Genomic DNA, 13,628 nt, shown 5'->3' with positions numbered 1-13,628 from the left:
GACAATAAACCAATGTCGGAATCTAATTAATTGATTTTCCCTACAGGTCACGCGGTTCTTGAACAACGTTGAGAGCTCTCCATTGAAAATGGCCCCGCCGTTGTTGTGTGCGAGTACAAGTCAGCGAACACGAATTGAATAAAAGTTCGAAAAGCACTTTCAAAGAAGTTTACCAAGAACAACGATAAAAGAAAAGAAAATTAATTTTCATTCGTCAAAGTGTTCGCTTGCTCACTTCGATTACCTGGGGCATAAACGAATTTGAGAAATGCAGAATTATCAAATATTTATAGCATCTTTCGTGCAGGTGAGAAAAACAACCCCCGAATTTTCGTTTATTCGAATAGTTTTCAATTCACAAATAAAGTGACCTACGCTCCTTGATAGCCAAAAAATCAGATCAAAAAGCAGAAAGCTTTTCAACAATTCGCAAAAAAAAAAAAACAGAAACTGAACTTGTCAGGGTTTTCACTCGGAATAAAAAAAAGAAGGTGAAAACGTACCGAAATAGTGTCACTCTGTTTGAAGAGAGATGAAGGGAAAAAAAATGTTTGAGAAGTAGATGATCACAGAAGTCGGATCCTTAACAAGAAAGAAACTGTATAAAATCTGTGAAAAACAAAGAGCTGCGAGGAAAGGAATACGAGAAAGTGGAGGGTGAGTCTTGGCCTCGTGGAGAGAGGGGTGGTTCGAATTTTTGATGACTCACCAAACCCTGGCCGAGCTCTCCCTTTTCTTCCCCAGTTTCCTTCTTGCTTCCCCTATCCCGAGGCTCCCCGAACCTATTGCGATAAGTCGTACAGGACGGCGAGTCCAGAACTCCCGAACCTAGTCGATGCACTTCTTATTCTCCATCAATAACAATTACAATCGGGAGAATTTGTACCCGCCTGGAACAATAATAGCCGAGTATATCACGTGTGGCGGGATGCTTGTATCCGATCGGAGGAAAACTTCAAAAACGGATTAAATTTCGGCTGATTCAATTCCATCCGATTTCCAATAACGTTGAAACTTTCGATAGGCGGGTAAAATACACGTTTTCATTGTTCGTTCGTCCCCCTTCATCCAAACTGCTGTACGCTATAATTAATAACTTTAAATCGACAAGGGTCATTTCGATTTAGAAAATTTTTCAGGACTTACCACTTGACTGAAATCGTACTCTTACAAGGTCAAAATTCAGCCTGAAGAAGCTTTCGCTTTTAATCAATTCGATTCTGCAAAAGCATTCGAACGAATCTCGACATCCATCAGAGTATAAAATTAACCAGAATGAACTGAAATCGTTCAGTTTTCGAGGATGTAGGGGATTAACACCACAGTACAACCAGGTTAAAAATGTGATTGATCCCGACTATTTTTTCAGATCTTTTTATTAAACTACTCAATTATTTATAAATATTTGCAGTGATTTTTAAACTGTATTTTCTATTCCAAACGTTTCAAAATCGGGCCAATGAAAGATCGACTTTTTCAATTTTTTTGGTCAATTAAAATATTGTAGGTACGAACGTTCTGAAAATTCCAAATAATTCTCAAAACTTCTATTTTACACTTGGAAAATTTCTAGACCGGTTCCCTTAATGTGGGACGACATTTTACTCTTTTTTTTGGTACGTTGAACTTTTTTTGGTTATCAACTTCATAATTAACCCGATCTAGAAATGTTCCAAGTGAAAAACAGAAATTACGAGAATTTTATTAAAATTCTCAGACCGTTTAAACAACGTTTTAGTTGATCGAACCAACTAAAAGCGTTAAAAAAAAAAATTGGATAAAATAAATCAGTACGTCAAGGACTCGGTCTTGAAACGTTTGCAAAAAAAGATACAGTTTCTACAAGTTTTTCAAAATTTTGAAATACATCCTTTTCAAAAACACTCGCAATATTTATAAATAATCAACCAATTGCAAAAAAAAATCTGAAAAATTTCAGCGTACTGTTTCAGAGTTAGAAAAATTGGAGAAAAAATTTTGAACAAAACGAAAAATGGCGAGGGTCGCGCGTTGGTTGGATTCGCATGGAATTCCCCATATGCACGGGGTCAAAAGAATCGGAGTGTCCGTTGTTCTTAACTATTCGTGAAATGCGCGGTGAATCCCGGTGAGAGTAACGGTTAAAGTGGGTAGAACAAATCCAGCTCGGATCTGCACGCAATTTGTCGCCGTCCATGAGCCTCTGTCGCGTTTCGTACAGTACCATCAGTCTTCGGCCCCCATCGATCATCCCCCATATCTCGCACTATCCGAATTTCCATTCTATTCTGTACGTCTTACGTATTTCCCTACTCCTGTTAGACTGGCACTTCGTTTTGTTCGCTGCATAGATCGCGTTAAGGGGTCTTTGTGTAGAATAAAAAAAAAAAAAAACGTGAAAGTACCGATATGATTTTTAAAACTTTGCGGTATTGATTACAACTAAGAAATACAAGGCTTCACACGAAGCAACGATTTGTTTTGTTGAAAGGGAGTTTTATTCACGTCGATGTTTGCGAGAAACGAATTTATTCTGTATTCCGATATTCCGTCTTCAACGAATCTGGCTGTAAAAAGCTTTTAGCACGGTTGTAGATTTATTTTATTTTTAATCGATTTCGAAATCACAAAAACCGCATTTCTAACCTTTAGCAAAATCTAGCTTCGTGTTTCAGTTCCATAAAAAGCGCAATGAATAGTTGAAAAAACTGAAGAACACGAAACAAATATAATAACTATGTAAGAACTGTGTCGTCAGTATTCCTTTAAAGCACCTAAAAGTTACAGCGACACATCCTCTTAGCATTTTTTTAACGCTATTATCGAGATACATTTGAAGTTCGATTTGATATCTCTGGAACGTTTACGTTTCGTAAAATAATGGTGAAAATAGGTTGAAGTTGCAGGGTCAAACTTGGCCGACGATAAATGAAAATGAAATTAAAAAGTATAGGATCGCTCGAGCTTACAATTAGATCAGTTTAAGTTCCAATTTCGTGAAAATCTAGCAAGAAGCATTCGGTAAAATCTGAGATGATTCTTGACTCTGGTTCTGTACAGTATAACTATAATTTATTAGTCTGCGATGTAAAATGTATAATCAAAAGAAGTAAGTAGCCCTAGGTTCTATTTACCGTTGCACGCAGTTACATGGTAAGTAGCACAGTTTAAATTTGAAATGCTATGATTGCTCGGTTCAGCCAGATTGCTGCGGACTGACACTTCCGCCTCAACCTTTAGCATAAGCAAAACTCAAATCTCGGGGTGTCGACGAAGCAGGACCACGCGCCTCGGTTTGCTAAAACACAGAATTCATTGAACCTGGGGCCTGAAATAGGCTGCAATGGTCTGCATCGTGCTTTTACATATTACACCCACGCCCCAAGGAAACCGATGGAACCTAATTAGCAAGTACACAGCTTACATCGCGTATACGCGCTTTTAATTCTTTGATGAACAAATCTGTTTCCGATCATTTTTCACACTTTTGATTCAAACTACAAGAATTTGGTTTCATGATCATTAGACTGTATATGAAGAATCATTTAACTTTTTGTCAAAATTCAAGTCGAAAATATTGTTCGAAATGACGGAAAAAAAAAATATGCTGTGCAAGTTTCACCTTTTAATACTAATATTTAGAGGTGCTTCTTCGCGATTTTCTAAGGACCGCAAGGTCCTTTGTTGACCTTTGATATTAAATAACTTTTGAAAGAGGAGATTTATCATAAAATTATACAAACCATTTTTGTAGAGCCTTCAATTCCATATAAAAATACGTTTTGGTCTTAATCGGTACGCTAATGCGTTGACGAGTTATAAAATTTCAGAGTTTGAAAAACAATTGTCCCGTGTTATTTAAATGGTGAATAGAAAATCCGGATGACGCACCTCCAAGTATTAATATTAAGAGCTGAAACATGGTCAGCATTTTTTTCGTAATTTCGAACAATATTTTCGACTTGAATTGTGAAAAAACAAATCATCGATTTTTTTATACAGCCTAATGCTTATATTTTCGTAACCGAGTGTTTATTAAAGATATTATAACTCATTGTGTGAAATATTATCGTTTACGGTTATAATTGCAATGGAAAGAAAAAATAACTCGATTCGAATGATTATTCCAATTGATGTGATTCGATTAATTCAAATCAGGCTTAGATAATTAAATCGATAGTGAACTCGATATGACAGAGGGACTTCAATTTCAATCAGCTGAATATTGCGTTTCATAAAAAACATGCCACCCTTCAGATGCTGAAAAAGTTTTGGAACGTACCAAATTATTGGGTTTTAATTACGTAAAAGGCTTTGCCGATTTGCTTATCAAGGTGAGTGAGAAATTTATGCGATTAACGAAGTGTCTGAAAAAATCACTGAAAAAAAAACGTGTCTCCTAGTCTATTGAAAATTAATTCTTCCAAATAAACGCAGTTATTTGAGTCGAGTAATCGTCGTAATAAATTTTTTCAACGCGATTATACAATTTCAAACCATGCAACATTGTTTCATAATTTTTTTTTTCTCACGGCTTTTCGACTAAACTTTGCGTCTGATGTTTGCTGATGAAGTTAGTTGGAATTCACGGTAAAATTCGCCCAGTTATTGACAGTTATAAATAGCTGTCACCAAAGGGGGAGAATTTTATCACGTGTCACGTGTTCCATGCGTGTAATTAATCCAACGTATTTGGAAGGAAAGCTTACGCCGTGTCCGTGTTATACGTGTGGCGAAAAATCAATTATATATCACAGGCGTGTGTGCACTGGAAACTTGGCAACTACTTAGGCTGTGGTTTTGCTGTGCGAAGGGCGAAGATAGTCGAGGAAAGGGTGTATTAGTGCTATTGTGCACCGATATCAAATACACTTATCTACCATACAAGCAACCAGAAATGCAATCAACTCTATTTTCCGATATGGACGCTCGATTCACGTTCTCCGCTTCTACCGAGTTGATTGAATTAGGACGGTTCGCTTTTCATCGCTATTCGTGTTACATATGTGTATAAATTCATGTGTGCAGGGTGGTTGTATAGCAAGACTTTGGAATATTGGGATTCGATAATTTTAATAGCAATGAACAAAAAGGCTGGAAGTTTGAAAAATATTTAAGTTGACTTATACACTGAGAAAAATTTCACTTGTTACGGTAACTAAAAAAGAATAGTAACGGATACCAGACTTTCTCGTAACAGCTAGAAAACTAATTTTCATTTTGTATCTAGAACTGTATTTTTCGATTGTCGTAAAAAATGAAAATAGTTAGGGACTGAGCGGTAACCGGAACTAAAAATTTCTATCAGTGTAGCGGGAGAGAATTCACACTACGCAAAACTGCAACAATCGATTTTACTTTGGATTCGTGATAGGTGATATTCTAGTAAAAAAATTGAACAAATTTCTTCCAGTTGAACGTGAAAATCTCAGCTAGGCCAAATTCATCTCCGAAGTTGAAGTGGTAAAAAATATTGGTGAGCGGTCAGTAATTACGTTACGTAAAACTTCATCGTCAACGAGATCAAGAATTCTAATCCTTCGTTGTTTCACATTTCATAGATTGGCGAAAATTTGTGAACAATTTCATAAGATTTCAAACGGCAAACACTTTCAGAAGTACAGCTGACCGAAATAAGTTCTGCGAACTTGAATTCAAGTAATTTGAGAATCGGAACGGTTAGTGTGCCTGCAATTGAAATTATTTTCAATTTGAAATGAATTTTGTGATTAAAATTATGTAACGCGGATATTCCACACTAAATTTTGGTATCCGTCAATCGAATCAAATATTCTACGTGCCAGAACGCAATTCAGCTGGGTTTCAGTTTACCCACAAATATCTATACCCGAAATAGCTGTTGATATTTATCAATTATTTGTATTTTCATGAACGCCAGGTGTTGCTGTGTGTGCGTACACGATCTGCACGTGTATAGTTTACAGTGTCAGAGATCGATGCGTCCGCATAATTCTGAACCTGGACTCCAGCGAAGCTTACGATTAGATCTGCCCTCGAATAAACGTTTGTCAGTAGCTACCCCATTTTTACGTTCATACTTGTCAAAAAAATTGAACCAAACCAACGGATGAGAAAGAGAAAAACAGTCCGGCTACACGGTGAACAAAGTTTTATGTTTTCGTTAATAGCAGTATTCTTTTTTTTTAATTCACAAAAATTCAAGGCTGTAACGTGAGCACGTATATTCAAATTGATAGAAAATAATGTCGGAGTGACGAACCTTGTTTCGAAGTTTTGCGGAAACAGTCTTTCTCTGCAACGATGTGTCCTGCGGTAGCAACAATTCACCTGCAGGATATCCGTCTGACGATTTGATACCGAACTGCAACAAGACAGAAATTTGCTTGTTAATATAATTCAGAGAATTCACTAATGAGATGGGATTACATCGCTAACAGACTGGTCGACATCACGAGGCATAAAAATTGTACGAGAATAGACGATTTTCGCAATTAATTACGTTGTAATTACAAACTACGTTTACAAATTACAAATGTAACTGGTATTGGAATTTTCCAAATACTGATCAATTCTACTAAGAATTCAAATATTAATTACATTCCCGATTTTTAGTTAGATTTGTCCTAATTACACTTGAAATTTGTGATTGTTATTGTTTTAATTACATTTTTCATATTTAATTGTAACCGTTCCGGTTTCACTTGTGATTTGCGATTAAAAACGCTGTGATTATTACATTGTAACACTGACATTTGAAATACTCATTATACTTCTGATTTGTTACATAGAAATTTCAAATGCAAATTAATGCAATTGTAATATGTTATTACAATGTTTCTAACAATGAACTGCAAGTCTAATCGGTATATCTTGTCTTTAACTTACAAATGGCGATTGTAATTAGTTACATTCTCCAATCAAACATTACAATCGTACACGGACAGACTATTGGTACCAATTTCTTTGCTCCGTTGCGTATTCATCATTACAATAAGATGTACGAATTCAGAGATAATCGAGGTACTGTAACAGTTATTGCGATAGCGTGCAACAGTCGTGAATTATGATCATCTTGGCGAAAAAAAGTTTCGAAACGGTTTTATTTACCGTTGGAAAATTAGGAGTGTAAAAAAGTGATAAGGGTAAACATAAAGTTTTCCAAAAATAATTCCGAGAGTAAGTATTTTGAATAACATAAATTGTAAGAAATGTGTGAATCTTCGATACTGTCAGTAAGAATGCGTGTAGAAATGAAAGGCACTCACGCTTTCTGCAACTGGGATTGGAGAGAAATTCCGAAAAACTCTACCTCGATTATTCTTAAATTCGTATATTTTATTGTAATATATAGATAAGCAATGAAACAATCATTTGTACCAAAAGTTTTTCCTCGCAACTCGGGATTTCAACGTAATTCATTACAGAAAGTAATCAGTGGTGCTCGACACTTGTGTATAAAAACTTAAAAATACGATCGTCAACCACTTTCGCTTGCCAAGGAACGGAAGCGCGGAGATAATTTCTCCCCTGACTGTCAACTCTCTTCACCGTGCGACCTGAGAGTGATGGCTGGTAATGACAAAAATTTTTCACGGCTTCTGCAACCGGGTTTTCCAAACCGTGAAATTGAAATCCCACCAAATTACAGGAGCTATGGGTCAACATAAGTATAGGTGGATGTACAGTATACACAAGTAAATATTACGCATAGCGGCGGCGTTTTAACCGCACTCAAAGCATCTCAAACTTTTTCTCCCTTTGATATAACTTTTACTCGAATTAACCTTCTCTCCCCTCGTTCGCACTTCAAGGGGAAAATAAAGATAATTCAAATGTGTCTAATTTTGAAAATACAGCATTTCGAAAAGAAGTTTAAATCAGTCCATGTTTCAAATACAATTACGATACAATAACTCGTTCTAAATCTACCGCGTCTAACACCGTCGAATGTATTTGTCGTTTTCTATCTTTATTTAAATTGTATTGAATTTCCTTCATCTTAAAATCGTCCATTCGGCTTTATTTCTTCAAATCTATCATCTGGAGTATGTAATAATGGCATATTTTACTGCTTCCCTCCTCGTCAACGAAATGGACTTTTTGAAATGTATAAAAACCCGTCGAATTAAGGTTGTGTTAAAATTCATAAATGTCTGTCAAGTTCAACATTCGAATTTGGAAATATAAGACTTATGAAACTTGTATCCCACTGATGGAGCAAGTACCCTCGATTACGTAACTTACGCCCAATGACACGGTGCGTAAAATTGCGTCGTCTGAAAGTGCGCATGCGCCGAAGTAAGCCCAAGTGTGTAAAATCAAGCACTCCGGTTGTGCGCATGCGCAAACGACGTTTAACCGCGTACTGATCAAAATTGAGCCACTTTACATACGTTCCACAGACTTCGAAGATCGATCTTTCTAAGCAGGCGTTGGGGGAAGAAAAGCTTCAAATGTCTTCAACCAAAAGAAGCATTTCACACGAATATCTTATTTATTCTTTGTGACCAGCTTCGCCAATATTCAGTTTGATATTCAGATGCTTGGAAGAAAAGCACTTCAGAAAGAATAAATTCTTCGGTTAGAACATCGCGTCGCAGCGACAACATCAGTCTCACATTCTGTATCAAATAGCGTATACCATCTCGAAAACAGTTACGGTTGAGTGCCTGCCAATATATGAGGGTGAAAGTTCGGTTCGGGAACATTTTCACTGACACCTATAGATGTGAACACCGTACCTATAAATGCGCGTGTTGACGAGCTTATGACTTGTTCAACGATATTAATAACAATAAAAATAACGAGAACCGCCAATAGCTTGCGAACTAGAGGGACGAATGATAGGGGAAGTTGGAAATAGAGGTTACGGAAGAAAACTCAGGGAGACTCGGAGTCTAAATGGCTTATTAATACGTGATCTAGTCGTGGATCGTGTCATGTTGTCAAGTTTGCGACGTTCTGTTCACATTTTCCTCTCCTACATCCAGACGTGTTTGGGGTGTCGTTGAGGGGTTGGCAAAGTTCCAATGGAAGTTTCACTGAGTCACGAAAAGTACCGAGCATTCGTCCACGACTAAAAGTGTTCCTGCGTTTGCGTTATACATGTTATGTACGTATATATGCATATGCATATAGCCATAATAACAATATCCATACACGTCGAATTCACAGTTTGAGGATTTCGAATGAAAACCGTAAAGTATAATATTACACAACTGTGGAATTGCTACGAGAATCTTATTTCCAGAAATTTAATCTGATTATTTCTAGAAATCCATACTCGGCGTCTTTTTGTGCGCCAAAAAATAATTCGATATGTTTGTCTGCTGTTCCTTCAAAAGGTTTTGAACCTTACGATATTAAATAGATTTAACCTCGTGATTTGCAATTTTTTTTTTTTTTTTTTACCAGCGTCAAAATTGTAGATACGAAAGTTTATCATGGTACAGATATTAAGGTGAATTGCAAGAATCTTTTTCAACAGGAAACAGATATGTTGAAAAATAACTTCCCGTCTTCAATTAAAAACTTGCTATTGTGCCGATTTTTACAACCGGAAAAATTTATCGAAGGTCCAAGGTTTGCAAACTGATAGAACCGAGGAGCCGGAATCTACGTAGTGCTAAATGTAGTGAACAAAGATTGTAACGGTGGATGGAAGAAGGGAAGGATCGTCATCGGACGATCGGTTTAAATGTTGTGAGAAAATTGACAGGCGGTTTCACCGTAATATTGAAGCCGAGACCTTTTGGGGACGGCACTTATAATTACATCGGAAATCGGAAATCGGAAACCGGAGGGAAATGAGAGGGGAAAGGGCGCCGATAAGGAAAACGGAAAGAGTGGATGGAAAGGTGGAGATACGAGAGACCAATTACAGAGAGGCATCGTTAACCCGATCCTACTTGTAATAGAGTTCAAATTTCACCAGCTCAGCGCTGCGGAAACTCGGTGATATTTTAGAAAAGCATTTTTTTGTTTATTCCAAGTTGAGCTTCGCGCCGAATGGAGCTTTAAGGATGAATTTAGGCCTCGTCATCTAATACAAAATTTAAGAGAATGAAAGACAAAAAAAAAAAAAAAACCGTTTCAATTACCAGCAATGTTATTTGCGCCAATATGATGGTGCAAGTGCACAGAACAACATACCTGGTATGTAATAAAAATTCTTTTAAGCGAATTCGAACAACGAAAACTGAGATATCAATGGTTCGATGGAAGATTTTACAGTCAGAACATTCGAAATTATTAAACTCTGATATTTTTTATCCGTTTCTAATAGTTTTGAGTTTATTTTACTGCTGAGTAGTATTCGTACAAATCTATTTTATCCACTCTTGAGACAACTGAATGCCCAAATGTTTTTCAAACAATCTCTAAAGATTTCTATGGTTAAAAAAAAAAAAAAAAAAAAAAAAAAAACCTCCAAAAATCTTAGAATCGGATGAAAAACACCAGAGAAATCATTTTGAACGTTCCAATGATAAAACTTTTTCGTAAATTGTTGATATCTTACAAGGGGAGTGTCAAACTTGGGAATCACAGATTTCCATCACTTTTATATATATTGTAGGGCAGGGTCCCCTCAATAAATATATAAAGCGGCAAGACGCCATTCGTTTTTATTATTGAGAAATTTCAACTCAAAGTTCTATATGTAACTTAAGTAGAAGGAACCTTTTTACCGGTTGCAGCAATAGTTCCGTGGCGTAGCGGTAACGCTCTTGATTACTGAGCGACTTTATTTTTGATAATATTGATTACTTTGTTATTATAATTATTACAAATCCTATTTTTATCATTTTTTGTATTTTTTCCTAACTTAAAAATAAAAAAATAATTTATAGAAATATTAATTATTAATTATTTATTTTTGTATTAAATAATTTATAAAAAAAAAAAAAAAAGTAACTCTAACGGAACTTGAACAGCCGTTCGGTCCCTCACTAAGCAAGAGCGTTACCGCTACGCCACGGAACTATTGCTGCAACCGGTAAAAAGGTTCCTTCTACTTAAGTTACATATAGAACTTTGAGTTGAAATTTCTCAATAATAAAAACGAATGGCGTCTTGCCGCTTTATATATTTATTGAGGGGACCCTGCCCTACAATATATATAAAAGTGATGGAAATCTGTGATTCCCAAGTTTGACACTCCCCTTGTTAGTTCGTGTTATTCCAATTAGCTCAGATTCAATTCTATCCACAGTAAGGATGTTTTTTTGATTCCTGTTCATTATCATGGGATGCAGGTAAGATTGATTAATATTTAGTAAACGATTTTTGTTTTTTTTTTTTATTCTTTTAGATACCAACCCGTGTTTCAGACGGTGGAACCATTCCGCCTTAATCGCTGAGTACACATAATTTCCTTCAACCGAAAGATCCGACGCCCGCGTAAGACGCGTAAAAGCACCGGGAGCCACGCGATAATCGAAAACCAATAGTGTACGCTAGTGCGCATCAAATCACTCGACAAATTCTATTACCGAAACTGGCGTTGATTTGACGATGCAGCCACAGGCGCTGATTCGGGCACCCAATTCGCGTAATATTCTCAAAATAACGACGTACGGGGTGTTCCGTGCCAATTAGACTGTCGTCCATAAACACTGACCATCCTGGATTTGACACTGAGCGAAATTTTCATTTCCGGTTACCGCTCAGTCCTTTGAACTATATTCATTTTTTACCACAATCGAAAAATACAGTTCTGGGTAAAAAATCAAAATATACCGAAATTGTCCTGAAATTTTTATATCGAAATAAATTCCCTGACAATTCCCCTGTTTTCCAGCCGAGTGGCGAACCTGTCCGCCATTTTGCTTAGTTCCATATCAGTTTTATATTCCGCGAAACGTGTCCACCTCTCTTTCGTAACGAGAAAATAATAACCGAGAGAATTTCCGCTACTTCGTGAGGTGGTTAATTATTTCACAAAATTAGGAAAATTCAAGACATGAGTCGGAGGATAAAGTGGATCACAGTTCGGGAGTTCGGGTCAATTCTTTGGGGCTGCTGTTCAACCTGGAATCAGCGATATTGAAAGAATGCGGTAATTGCAAAGCCTGGATTAAGGAATCGATTGCTGAAAGGCCGCTGCGAGCCGAGTAGCGTGCGACAGCGTAATTACATTTCTAAAACGGCCGGAAATATCCCCGCACGCAAAAGGATCGTTGCCTCGCACGCGTATTGGTGAATTTCACCGTTTCCCGTAGTTCCCACTCACCCAGAGAGAGTGCCTGGCTCCTTGTTCCTCCCGAAGGGCGTATATAAGCAGTTGGTTCAAGCTAGACAAAAATTCACCCTTTGCGCTCGCGTTTTGACTGCGAAAAAAAATTAATAAATTTCTGCGACCGGATCAAAGAGCGAGTTTATCAATTACACCACCCGATTAGCGGTGGCCTTGATCAAGCCATCCAATTTACCGTAACCACCCAAAGTCCCCAGAATCAAGATGAAACAACGTTCTGAAAATTTGCAAGGAAAGTTGCTCATATAATAAGTTGTATATGCCGGTCGTCAGATTTTGTATATGCTTGCAGATTTTAAGACTGCAATATGTTAAAGACTTCATAACATTTCACAATATTTCATAAAATTTTCAATAATGTCAGGAATCACATTTGATTTCAAATTTTTCAAAGATTTCAGACGATCTACCAAATTTCACAAGATTGTAAAGGGTTTGAAAATATTTCATAGGCTTTCGGGAATTTTTGTTTATTTCAAAGATTTCAGCGATTTCAGTGATCACGGATAGTTTCAAACGATTTCAAATTAATATCAGAAATTTCACGGTGTTCAGAGATTACGGATGAGTTTACTCTAGGGGATTTCAAAAAATTATTCCAATAATTTCATAGAATTTCCGGGACTTCGCGTCATGTTATTCCAAAGATTTCAAAAACTTCGTGTGTTTTAATTGATTTCACAAAAAATTTCACGAGTGGTGTAGGTACACCAGATTTCGAGGGTAGCCAGTTACTCGGTTTTCGAAGTATTCGCCAAGTTGTTTGATGAGGGACGGTTTGAGGGTGCCGGGAGAAAATTTCACGCGATATCGACGAGTAAATATTTCGGCTTCATTAGGTTGTCGAGCTGAGCGAACGCGGTGAAACAAAATGAAAAGGGATTTTGATTTAATCCCACCAGACACACGCATGCACGACTCGAGTATATACTGATATGCATTGAGCGAGGGGAAAAACGTTGTCGAAAACCTTGAGAGTTTCTCCACCTCCACGTCCAGCGTCATCCTCCCCAGGTCTGCTAAATCCGGAGCGATGCGAATCCCCCATTTTGGCTGTAACACCGTCAATACGTTTGGGGACGCAATTAGTTCTGCGGCTCTTCGGAGGTCTGACATTGGATTGAAAGCAAAGCCGAGTTGCGGAGGGACACGAGTTTCCTCCAGGACTGAAAATATGGATTATCGAATGACGAAAGGGGGAAGACTGGAAACCGACGCGCGGTGGATGGGATCGGAATTAAATTTTAGTATTTGCGACGAGGATGTCAACCCTCCAACCCCTTTGTACGAGAGCTCTGGATACGGAAAATTATGCCATAATGATAACCATACTCGTTATTTAACATCTGCGAATTGGCTTTCAGTATGTTTTGGGGAATGAGATCAAGTGTTTGAATTTAAAGAGCGATCG

The 13,628-nt window shown here is 37.2% G+C and overlaps 1 protein-coding gene across 3 annotated transcripts in view; it reads right to left on the bottom strand.

The window, feature by feature from the left end:
* Positions 1-13,628, bottom strand: part of tinc (transmembrane protein tincar) — a 131,094-nt gene that overhangs the window by 67,058 nt on the left and 50,408 nt on the right. For all 3 annotated transcript variants that reach the window (XM_069134312.1, XM_069134313.1, XM_069134311.1), the window contains one exon: positions 6,221-6,322. The gene's annotated coding sequence lies outside the window, so the exon portion shown is untranslated. The remainder of the gene's footprint in view (positions 1-6,220; positions 6,323-13,628) is intronic.

Source organism: Neodiprion pinetum, chromosome 3, assembly GCF_021155775.2.
Source record: "Neodiprion pinetum isolate iyNeoPine1 chromosome 3, iyNeoPine1.2, whole genome shotgun sequence".
In the NCBI taxonomy this organism is placed as follows: domain Eukaryota; kingdom Metazoa; phylum Arthropoda; class Insecta; order Hymenoptera; family Diprionidae; genus Neodiprion; species Neodiprion pinetum.
This window is presented reverse-complemented; position numbering and strand designations above follow the sequence as displayed.